The 12,615-nt window shown below is 43.5% G+C and overlaps 1 non-coding gene across 1 annotated transcript; it reads left to right on the forward strand.

The window, feature by feature from the left end:
• The first annotated feature begins 1,281 nt into the window (after positions 1-1,281).
• LOC145390344 (5S ribosomal RNA) lies at positions 1,282-1,400 on the forward strand. The gene has a single exon (XR_013895608.1). It is a non-coding gene; the product is annotated as a 5S ribosomal RNA (ribosomal RNA).
• Positions 1,401-12,615: the final 11,215 nt, after the last annotated feature.

The following is a 12,615-nucleotide window of genomic DNA, read 5'->3' on the forward strand; positions in this document are numbered from 1 at the left end:
ATTCTGAATAGCTTGTTGGATTCCGTAGATCGCATCACCATGTTTCAAAAGCCTCTGTTCACTCTCTCGTTATGTATCGTTATGCAGTGGATCGAGGTTCATGTCGGAAACTGTACACTGGAGGAAGTTCAGCGTTTCACCCGCTTTTTCGAACCACTGAATTCGAGAGATGTGACAGCAAGGTAGGCCCAGACACTCGCCTCCGTGGTATCCTCCTATATGGTACTGTGTGCGAGGGATGGGGACGGAAGAGAGAAAGGCGCCATCACCTGCCTCAGTCCTGCTCCTCGTATAACCTCATCCCTCTCACAGGTGTTTGTAACCATTTGTAAATATTATGTAAATTATTATGTAGTGTGTAAATAAAGTTTGTAAGTAGTTGTAAGTAGAATCCAAGTAGGGCGCCACCGCCCTGTTATGTCTATGATGAGTGCGTATTGTGTCTGCCTTGAGTGATTCATGCCTTTGAGATCAGGCCACCGCCCTAGCCGGATGACAGCCGGCGAGCAGTAGCTGTCTGTAAGGGTCTGGGGTTAGACATGGGTGCTGTCAGGTGTTGCTTTACAAAGATCTTAGACGGTGTTTAATATATCATCAGAAAACTCGCCGAGACTTTGTTTTCACCTACGACTGACATAAAGGGGGCATTGACAAGCGTTAACATTTGGTGGAAAGCGAGTGGGATAATAGTGATTTTACGTCTTTTTTGGGTAAGCTTTGCTGTGTCTGTCTTCCCACATTGCTGTTCTTCCCACGATGACACACAGTCCATCTCCGCCCCAGCCTCCAGCCCTTTTTGCAGTCTTGGTGTGGAATCGTCCTAGCTGCTTTGATTGGGATTTTCTCCACATCACCACCCCACCTACCACCACGCCACTACAGCCACGTAAGCCTCCTGCTCCTATCAACCTACAACCTGCCTTTGCCTGCCTGTGTTCCTGTCCGGCCTGCTGTACGGGTTAGTTCCAGCCCCCCCACAAACTCCACCCCAGACCTCACTCCAGGAAGGAGCCCCCAACCGCCACCCGACGCCATTACGTCATCGTTTTCCTCACCCACCACACAGACCGACGTCACCCAGGGAGCGTGGCCACTCACACCGAGCTACGTCACAGTCTCCTGCTCCTATCAGCTTCTCGTTCCGCCTAGTGCTTAGCCGCCGCCCAGTGACGTCACGGACACTTCCACCCAATCACGAAGAGACACTACGACACGGAGTTTCACTCACTCTCCAGCCTTGGCACGGATCGCATCTTACTACAAGTATTTTCTATGTGCATTTTCAACGGCCATGCCACGTTGAGTACACCGCTTCCCGTCCGATCAGCGAAGTTAAGCAACGTTGGGTCTGGTTAGTACTTGGATGGGTGACCGCCTGGGAACACCAGATGCTGTTGGCATCCCTACATGTCAAGTGGGGTTGGTGGAGGATTAGTGCCCCTCCCTGTAAAACAATTAACTCTAAGCCCTTGGCCACCCCGTTTGGGATACTTGGCGTCTGGCAATGGATGGATTTTCATGCAATTCCTCATTCCATCACATTAATCAATTCCTTTCTACAGAGAAGCAATGCTGTCTCTATAGATTGTGATATTGTCACCATTTACTCTCATCCATTCATTGCATTTTGCTCCTAATTTTTTTTTTCTTTCAGTCAGAATTTTTCGTTCACTCACTCCTACTTCATCCCATTTTCTCCCAATTATACTCATACTCAGCTGTAAATTACGCATTCATTTTAACTCATTCATTATATATAAATCATTTCCTCACAGATGATACATACTGTATTTTTATTTATTTATTCTCTCATTGATTCATCCATTTGTTCATTTAGTTTCATTTGCTTACTTCCTGTTCTGTTAATGTCCTTTTTTAAAAAGGTAGATCTCTCCCCTATTGAATCTGATGGTAACACAGATAACGCTGTATGTAGTGATAATGTAAATCTTCGTAGTGGCAGATCTTAAGCAAACCAACCGTAAGTTCCCTACCTGTTTCTACTACTCCTGGTACTCCTACCCTAAACCCAGATATATTAACTCCAGATACTCTATCATCTTCTCCAACTGATTCTCCTGAAACCACTCAGCCTTCTCCACAGCCTTTATCCCTCCCTACTACTACACATACACCACCACTAGCCACGACACACACCACTACCGCCACGAGACTTCCTTCCCACACACCGTCTCAGTTCACTACTGTGCCTACTTCATCACCTTCGCGGTCTCACCCTCTTCCTACAATGGCGAATCAGAAGCCTCCACCTCCCCAATCCATATATTTGGATGATGTTAATAGATCCAAATTTACAGGAGAGGATAATACAGTTTCCATTTACGATTTCCTTAGAGAGGTCGAAAGTGAAATTCGTAATCGCAAAATCACTACTGAACCCTTGAAAGTTTCTTATGCTAAGTCGACTCCATCAGGGGAGATCACTAATAGGAGCTGCTATTCATGCGGGGCACTTCGAAGATTGCCAAACGTTTGAAGCGTTTCGGCAACGACTCATTCAATATTGTTGCCAACATTTCAATGCTGCATCTCTTATAGGGTTGACCAACCTTCTCAAGCAGATGGAAGAGGACATGAAGGTACCTCCCCAACATGCAAAAGTAATTGAGGCAGCTGCTACTATAAGGGCAACGAGTTCAGAGTTGCGCCAATTATTCCGTGGTACTCAGTGGGTAGCCGAACGCAGTGGAGAGGTCATGATTTCATTAAATAATTTTGCAGACTTGTTCGGTTACTTCAGATTTCTCAACTGGCTTTCGGACTCCCAAAAACAAATAGCACTACAACTTGGCTTATAGCAAGGCCATTGTAGAAAGGTCAGGAACAGACTTCACTCACCAGGTCGATTCTTACAGCTCACCCTCTTCCTCTGCAGGTGGTACTGCGAGAGTACTACACACCAGCATTACTTCATCTGATTCCTCTCGTTCGCGGCCAACTACAAGAACCAAACCTAGTAATCGGTCTCACTCACACTTGCTCACCTTCTAGCCGTCGTGACAAATCTACTATGCGACGAAGCAAACAATCCTCAATTGTGTGCTGGCACTACGGTAATATAGATCATCGAGAGTCTAGCTGTGCATGCAAAGAAAGACGTTTCCGCTCATGGGAACGGCAGCGCACACCCTCGCGGTCCCGACGTCTAACATGCAAATATCACAAGAACTGCACAACTCACTCCACGGACGAGTGTCGTTACCTTAAGAGCCGTCAGTCGGGTGAAGAGGAGCGCTCGGATTGGAGAAATGTATCTTAACAGCGGAAGATCCGCCGGTGTCTGAAAATAAGGTAACAGAAAATCAACTCCCCATTCGTCAGGTAGGACCTATAACATCTTTAGGCTTAGTCATTCTAGGATGGAGTGAAGGGGTACAAAGCTCTTTCTTTATGGACACAGGATCTATGGTAAACCTGATCTCAGATAGCTCTTTAAACAACATTAGGAAAATAACTAAAAGAGTTGGGCTCCTCGAACCACCTGACATTCGCCTATGTGGTGTGAATGGCTCAGAATTTCAGGTCAAAGGAAAGATCACACTAGCAGTACAACTTGATAAAGCCTTAAAACCTTTTGACGTGGAGTTTCACGTCACTAATGGTCTTAAATATCCAGCGGACATTCTCATTGGCTTTTCGACAATGGCCCAAGAAGCTATTGCTCTCCTCCCTGCTTCTCATACAATAAATGTCAATGGTTTCCCAATATCTATTATGGAATATCCACGTCCGGTACTTTCCCAAACCAACTCAGTTATTAAAACTAACGTGATTCCATCATTACTCGACAGTAAACAGGTACACACACCGTTACCTGAACAGCCAAGTATGCTGCCATCTAGTACTACATCCTCTGAGCATTCAAATGTGGATCGTATCAACCCCTCTGACAGTGGCACACTCACCGACTCAGACACATGTCATTTAACTACCTCAGATTGTGTGATTGATGTTTTACAACACGCAGAGATAAGGCGTACAGTAACAAATCAGTGCACAATTTTGTTACTGCACAAGTTTACCAAAATCTCTGTTCGTGTTGTGGGTGCGAAAGCAGGAGTGGATGTACTAACCTTACCTGAGACGTGTTGTATGAATGGCTTAGCTTATGAGTCGGCTTTGTGTACGGTGCTGGAGGATGGTTTATGCCACTTGTACATTGCCAACACCACAAACGCCACGTTCACCTTACGAAAGAGAACACAGATTGGTGATTTCTTGGTATACCCAGCGGCAGTACGTGTGTGCCAGGATTTCCCATGCCCTGTTGCAGCTGTGTGCTCAGTTGCTCAGTCCACCGATATCCCATCTAATCTTGAATCTCATGTGAAACAGAGTGGTTATCCCGAACACAGAAATTGATTAATTAACCTCTTGCGAGACTATCGTGAACCAGTAGCCCTACCCGGTGAGAATATGGGCAAGACAGATTTGATAAAGTATAACATTACATTACAGCCAGGTGCTCAGCCAGTATATATACCTGCCTACCGTTTACCACATAGCCAACGTCAACAGGCTGATCGTTTTTGGAATCCTTAGGCGAAAACAATTGTGTTTTTTCCTCCGTAGATCTTATAAGTGGCTATTGGCAAGTCGAAATGGAAGAATCATCTCATCCTACCACTGCCTTCAGTACTCCATCCGGGCATTACCAATTCCGTAGACTTTTATTCGGTTTGAGAAATGCACCATCAGCGTTCAAGCGACTAATTCATACAGTTTTCGTTGGCATGACAGGTCACTCAGTTTTTGCTTATCTAGATAATATCATAATCGTTAGTCACTCGGTGGAAGAACACTTGGAAAAAGTGGCCGAAGTGTTCACTAGACTCAAACAAGCTGAACTTAAGATCAAACTATCAAAGTGTGACTATTTATGGAAGAAACTCCAATTCCTAGGACATGTTGACGCTCACGAGATTCATACATCAGATGACAAGGTCAGAGCCGTGACGAATTTCCCAACTCCAACCAACATCGATGCTGTACGCAGTTTCCTCGGTCTCAGTGGGTATTACAGAAGATTTATTAAAGGGTACGCCCAGATAGCTGCGCCGTTAACAATATTGCTAAAGAAAGATGCGCCTTGTGAGGGCTGATGAACAGGCAACCGCATTCACAACACTGAAAAATGCTCTAGCACAATCCCCAGTTTTGGCATTCCCTGATTATTCAAAACCATTTCTTTCGTGTACTGATGCTTCCAGAATAGGCCTAGGTGCCGTTCTCATGCAAAATGACTCCGAAGGGAAGAAACGTGTCATTGCCTATGCTAGCCATGTGCTAAACTCTGCAGAAAAGAATTACAGTGTATAACTCACTGGGAAGCCCTTGCCGTGGTCTGGTCTTTAAAACATTTTCACGACATCATCTACGGATATCCTGTTCACATCCAAACAGACCATCTTCCTTTATGTGACTGGTTTCGGGGATGTAACCTTACCGGTCAACTTGCACGTTGGGCAGTCACTGTGACTGACTATAATCCGACATTTGAATACGTTCCTGGGAAATCCAATGTTGAAGCCGATGCCCTCTCGTGGCATGTAGCCACAGTTTCAACCGGTTGCGATGTAAACTTGGCGTTCAGTTATGACACACTACATAGGTTCCAGTGTGAGGACCCCATATGGTCACAGGTCATATATTTTCTAGAGTCAGGTGATGATTCTTCTCTGCCCAAGTTACCAGTTCCTGCATCTGATTTCTTCCTCAACAATGAATTGCTCTATAAAGACTCAGTAGTAAAAGGTAACAACGTACCTCATTGCGAAGTTAAGCAACTAGTCATTCCAATAGACTTATTTCCTGCTGCCCTTCATTTAATCCACGACACCCCTCGTGCATCACACCCTGGCGAAGACAGAAGCTTACGACAAACATGTCTGTCATATTATTGGCCCACTATGTGAAAGGATATAGAAGCACATTGCGATGCATGTTTATCATGTGCCCGTCACAAGGGGACAACCTGTCAACCTGCTCCTATATTGCAGTACCCAGTACCATCAAAACCTTGGCAAACTGTCTCTCTTGATCTTCTGAAGCTGCCTCGTACAGAATCTGGCTTCGTTTATCTGTTAGTCGTAGTCGATCATTTCTCTGGATTTGTTATCTTATTTCCATAGCGTGAAAAATCTGCTAACGCAGTAGCACATGCCTTTTTTAATTCAGTAATTTGCCCTTTCACAACACCAGAAGTAATTTTAACTGATAACGGGTCAGAGTTCAATAGTTCAGTACTGGAAAAATTTGTCTTCGATACGCAATTAAGAAATGCAATATAGTGGCCCATCACCCAGCCTCGAATGGCCTAGTAGAGCGCCAAAATAGAAAGGTATTGGAGAGTCTGTGTCACATAGTGGGAGATGAGACTTCCACCTGGAACGAGTGGATTCCGCAGGTAGCTGCTTCAATTAATTCATCCATCAGTAAGTCAGTTGGAGAAACACCATTCTTCATCATATACAGCTTTGACAAAAGACTACCTTATTCACTGTCGCAACCCAAACCTGATCCGATATACGACTACGATAACTATGTGCGAGTCAACCTCTCCAACTTCCAGAAAATTCATAAATATGTTCAGGATAATCTGGTCCTTACAAATGAGGAGATGGTACGTAACCAACATGCCGCTGCCACAGATGTTACCATCCAAGTAGGTGACTTAGTTTTTGCCCTAGATCATGACAGAGATTCAAAATTAAACAGTAAATTCTTGGGTCCCTTCCGTGTCATATCTCGTAAAGGTAATAAATTCGAATTAAGAGATCTGCACAAGGCAGAGACATGGGTGCATGCAGATCATCTCAAACGTGCATCAAAACGCATAGCCTTGGAGGAGCCACTAAGAGAGACCACATCCCCACCACAAACTCCTACTCAGCCTTCTTCCTCTTCTCTAAGTCTTCCTTCTGACACTACTATTCAGCCTTCCCCTACTGTTAATGACTATCGTGCCAAAATGCGTTCTGCCACTAAGTCTCTTGCATAACGTTATCATCTCACACTGTCGTTACCATCTGTATTAACATCACCTCTAAGATCACCTCGTTTTATAGGAAAGATGCTGTGGGTCTACGTGCTGACAGTGCTGACTCTGGTTGGGTCTGGATCGGGTGAGGACGATGGTGCCGTATGGCCCGGGGCCTTGGTTGGCGCAGGAGGTGAGGTAATGGTGGTGAAAGATGTAGTCTCACTACGCTACAACCTAGAGCCGCTGGCCGCCATGGCCATCGCCCTGCCTGACTTTGCACGTCAGCTAGACGACCTGCAGGGACTCCTGTCAGATATTAAAAATCGACATCCCACAGACTCATTTTTGTACCCATTCTACCAACCCATCTGCTGGAAGTTAGATTATATTCGTTATCAGTTCAACCATCAAGATTCCTTCCCTCACCAAACGCCTGTGAGTCGCTTACGAGTGAAACGTGGACTTGCAGATTATTTGGTGTAGCGACTACCCGTGACCTTTCTGGATTTAAAGAAGACTTATTTCAATTAACTAATGCACTAGATTCACAAGAAAAGGTTTTAAGTATTCAACATTTTATGCTACAAGAGATGACACACCATTTAAATGATGTTACAAATGCCTTAAATAATTTTACGTCGGTTCTTAAGCGTCAAGTATCAAAGGGAAATATTATATCAGAGTTGATGTATGTCAAATTACATGTAGGCAACTTGCAGGTTTCTCTGGACTCTCTTGTCTCTCAAGTTTCTAGCCTAATTCGTATTTTAGTCATTGTTGTTGATAGTCGTCACCCTAGATTTAGTACCTCTCTCTGACCTTCGTTCTACCTTGGAATGGGCTCACTCAACCTTCGGCTTGTCTCCTATGATTCCATTTTCCTCTTTAGAACACTACTACCCAATCCTAGAGGCCACATTCCTTACTAAAGACATAATTGTTCATATTCCTCTTCGTTCTTCCATCACATTCGATCTCTTTCACATCATTCCTTTTCCCTTCTGGTATAATAACTCCCTGGTACAAGCCTCTGTCTCCTCAGAGTACTTTCTTCTCTCCCATGATCATCTCTATATTGCCTTCCTCTCCTCAAGTGACCTCGGTAGATGTGCCCTTCTCACACCTAACTCTCGAGTTTGTGCTGCGTACCTCCTAACAATTTTTCCTGGCAGCGTTGCTCCTTGCGAATCTGCCTAAGTCCGTAACTTCTCAGTACAACCTGTCTGTACCTTTGTTCCTGCCCCCAAAAGCCAGGTACACCATGCTCGTCTAAATCACATCCGCTATTTCTTCTTTAGTGTCTCAGCTCCTGTCAGTCTTATTTGTCCAGGAACCCCTGTCCGTTCACTATCTGCAGTTGGTTTATATAAGGCCCCTGATTACTGTACCGTAAAGTCTGAGTCTGTAATAGCCCATGCTACACACTATCACTTCGCACTTCGCTCCCACAAGTATGACAACTTCAAACCTATTAATACTACCTTTTATCTACCACCAGACAATCTTTCTATCACATCAGAGAACCTACGTATGTTGAAATTTCTAAATCAGTCTGAATTCATTATGAACCAGTTCTCTTCAGCTTTTAACCGCTCCTTGTCACATCCAGTCTTTGTATTCCCTCCGGTGGTCTTATGTTTTCTAGGGTTTATTGCAATTGTTTGTATCCTGTACTGTTGTCTCAAGCGAATGGAGAAAAGGTTGCATGAGATCCGTGTAGCAACAAGGTTAGTGCGACAACCAAAAGACCTGGAAAATGGTAGTCCTGAGTAAAACTCATTTTGTGATTATATATGTATATATTAAAACATCCATTTGTAAATTGACCAAACCTATATGTTTATGCTATCTTTCCAACATGGCCATGTACTGTAAATATATTAATCCCTTCTTACATCCAGCTTTGTGAATTATGTAGTAATATCTCATTTATTATCATACTCCCATGTAGTCCCGGTCGACTGTTTACTCAGACTGTAATGCCTCACCACTGTGTCAGGAGAGACACTTTTTGATGAGGGGAAAAATTGTTTGTAACCATTTGTAAATATTATGTAGTGTGTAAATATAGTATGTAAATAGTTGTAAGTAGTTGTAAATAGAATCCAAGTAGGGCGCCACCACCCTGTTATGTCTATGATGAGCGCGTATTGTGTCTACCTTGAGTGATTCATGCCTTTGTGATCGGGCCACCGCCCTAGCCGGATGAGAGCCGGCGAGCAGTAGCTATCTGTAAGGGTCTGGGGTTAGACATGGGTGCTGTCAGGTGTTGCTCTACAAAGATCTTAGACGGTGTTTAATATATCATCAGAAAACTCGCCGAGACTTTGTCTTCACCTACGACTGGCGTAAAGGGGCATTGACAAGCGTTAACACAGGTAGGCTACCAAATACGTGAGTGTCAGGCTACTGCTTCGCTATCATTTGTCTTTTAGAGATTCGAACTGGTGGGAGTTTTTATACGTTCATATATTCTCCGTTAATTTTGCAGCCTTTGCCGTAGTACTGTCAAGATAAAGATGGCATAAAAGAGGACAGTAAGGTGTAATATGCAAAAAAAATTAGAAAGGAAGGAAATTTGGAAAGTATTCACAACTGACGAATATTTGACTCCGGGACCGTGAGAGTTGGACCACATCCTTAAGGTCGGCAGTGCGGTCTTGAAATGAAGCTGGCGGGTGATGTGTGTCGTTTTGATGTTTTATATTTTTAATTTTGACTTCCCTGGACGTCGATAGGTGTTCGCAATGGGGCTGCGTCAGTGGTAAGTATCTCTGGCCTGTATTCTCGTCGGAAGCTCCCTAACACCTCTTCCTAAGCAAGTTATTATTACACCTTGCTGTCCTCTTGTGTGTTGCTTAAATCGTTCTAATATCACCATACACTGAATCAGTAACGTACAAAACGATATTAGCCAGCCGCATCCAGGCATAAATCGGCAAGGAAGAGGTGTTAGGGAGCTTCCTAAACCACTGAGAATACGAGCCCCTAAATATATATATAGATGGGTGTTGTAGTTGTGACTCTTGTAGCCTTCAGTGGTATAATTACTGAGGTTAAGATGGAAGGATGCAGTGAAGAGGTATATGAGAGAGGGAGGTGTGAACTGGGGGAGGGCAGCGAAATGACGGGGGACAGGGTGACATAGCATTTTGTTTGTGGCCACCCCTTACGGGATTGAGGCGTCTGGCAAAAGGTGGATAGATAAATAGAAGAATTCCAGTGTGAATTGAGGACAGAGTCCGGATTCACAGCCAGACGTACTATCAGTTCACAATCGTATCTTACATTTATTTCTGTAGGATGGATAGTAAGAGCAGTGAGTGCAGCATCTCGCCACACCATTCGTTCTTGTATGAGTTACGACAGAGAAGTGTGTGTGTGTGTGTGTGTGTGTGTGTGTGTGTGTGTGAGAGAGAGAGAGAGAGAGAGAGAGAGAGAGAGAGAGAGAGAGAGAGAGAGAGAATGATTGTGTGTGAGTGAGAATCCAGGTCCAGGCAGTAGGTAACAGTCGTACGTGGGAGATTTCGTAACAACTCTTTCTCACCGATTTATTTTGCCTCTTACCTGTTTATATCCTTTTGTGTTACTGTTGCAAACTGTATCGCTGTTAAAAACTATAAATAACATAGATGACGATACTAACGTCATTGATGCTAGGTAAATCACTGTGAAGGAAGGGCCATGAAGTTTCCAGTGCGAACGAGAACACAGTGAACCCTCTTTGTGAAACTTTTTTTCATGGTTTCGCAGGTTTCTCAAGTGTACAGGACTGAAGACAAGTGCATAATGTTCCAGCCGGTTATTTCTTGAACACACACACACACACACACACACACACACACACACACACACACACACACACACACACACACACACACACGGGAATAATAGTTAGGAGGAAATAGTTTAGGTTCTTTATAACTTAGAGAAGTATAAGTTGTTTGCTGTTTCCTTGGACTAAATTAAGTCGTATTGTCATAAAGACTAAATGTCATAAAAGACTTTGTGGTTCCTTTTGGTTGAGATATATATATATTAGACTTATGGACGAGCGGTGTTTATATCTTGGAGTAGCTTCCCATTTGTCATGTAGTGACAGGAGAGGTAAAGAATAGTATGGGACTATTTTTATTTGTCTTGGAAATATTAACAAGTCTCTGTCTCGCTCTCGCTCTCTCTCTCTCTCTCTGTCTCTCTCTCTCTCTGTCTCAAGTTGCTAAGCCCTTCTCCCCATTACCTGCCTGTTCTAAGGCTTGTCTCCTTCTGACCTCTCTGTTCTATGGCTAACCTCCATCTGAGCTCTTTTTCCTAAATTCTGGTGAAACAGAAGATGTATCACGTGTGTTCCCTGTGATGGAAAGTTCTAGAAGCCTGTGTGTGAGTATGTGTGTATGTGTGTGTATGGTCACTAGGCGCTGTCATGTGCCTATCAAGCATTCCTTGAGTTCAGAGTGTGTAAGCATGTTTAGCATTGCTCGATTCTCGCAGACACAATACCTTCTCATCATCTGACTCCCTGCTTCTATCTGTCTCTCTATCTATCTATTTATCTATCTATCTATTATGATTTGTAATCACAATATGGAGTCCCGACAGTATAAGACGAAGTTCTGTATCTTCATTTAAAACGTTGATCGTGATAGATATTAATATTTCTACTGTCCTGGGTTTGTCTTCGGGATAGTAAAACAGTCTGTCATGAACCGAAAGTGGATAGTCGGTGATTTTCAGGAAAAAAAAAAAAAAAAGTATTTTCGATATTTTCCTTCCGCACTTTTGACCCAGTTTTTTGTGATACCTAGACTTTTTTTTTTCTTTAAAGGAAGAACAAGAGACATATGAAAATTGTGCACTCTTTACGTTGTCATTTCTGTAAAGGAAAGAAACATATGTTACCGGTAATTTTTCTCTCGCCACTAAGGTCTGGGTTTGCATAAATAACAGATGTTGGAAGGCTCTACACTCTCGTTGTCCATTATACGAAAAACTAGTCAGTTTCGGGAGAAAATCAATCATAAGTTTGATTGGGAATCTGGGTCTTGCTTTGTATGTATCTCAACAATAACCCCTCCCCCCAAAAAAAAAAAATAATAATAATAATAAAACACGGTGAGCCCCACTGGGGATGTATGGAGCTCATGAAGCATTCCATGGCAATCTGTGTGATATTATTTGTGTTATTAATGATTCATTGGTTTTCCACCAGACACGACAGTGGAGGCGGAAACTGAGAAATGAAAAGATATGTTGGTTGGAATCTCAGCTCTCTCATGGTCGGGACTACTATAGCATTCCTTTCCAGCAGCGAGCTAGTCTTTGGGGCCAGAGTATTAATATTGTCAGCATTTACCCTTCCATGGAGGGGACAGATTTAACATTCTGTTCCATTTAAATCCAGAGTATGTTATTTGACAGTGAGTCATCGGACCTAAGTGTGTTTAAAGAAATGCAACTACTCTGAAAGCGGTCTTAATATAACATATATGAGACTGCACTTCCCCCTTGTAGTTATTGATATACACAACTTTCCTCCTCCTCTTCCTCCACCTCCACCATCTCCCCAGCTCTATCCCCCCTCCCATGTCGCGAGTCAGCCAGATAAGACCTCC

Source organism: Coenobita brevimanus, chromosome 1 (assembly GCF_032717465.1).
Source record: "Coenobita brevimanus isolate Jiangsu-jjx chromosome 1, ASM3271746v2, whole genome shotgun sequence".
NCBI lineage: Eukaryota > Metazoa > Arthropoda > Malacostraca > Decapoda > Coenobitidae > Coenobita > Coenobita brevimanus.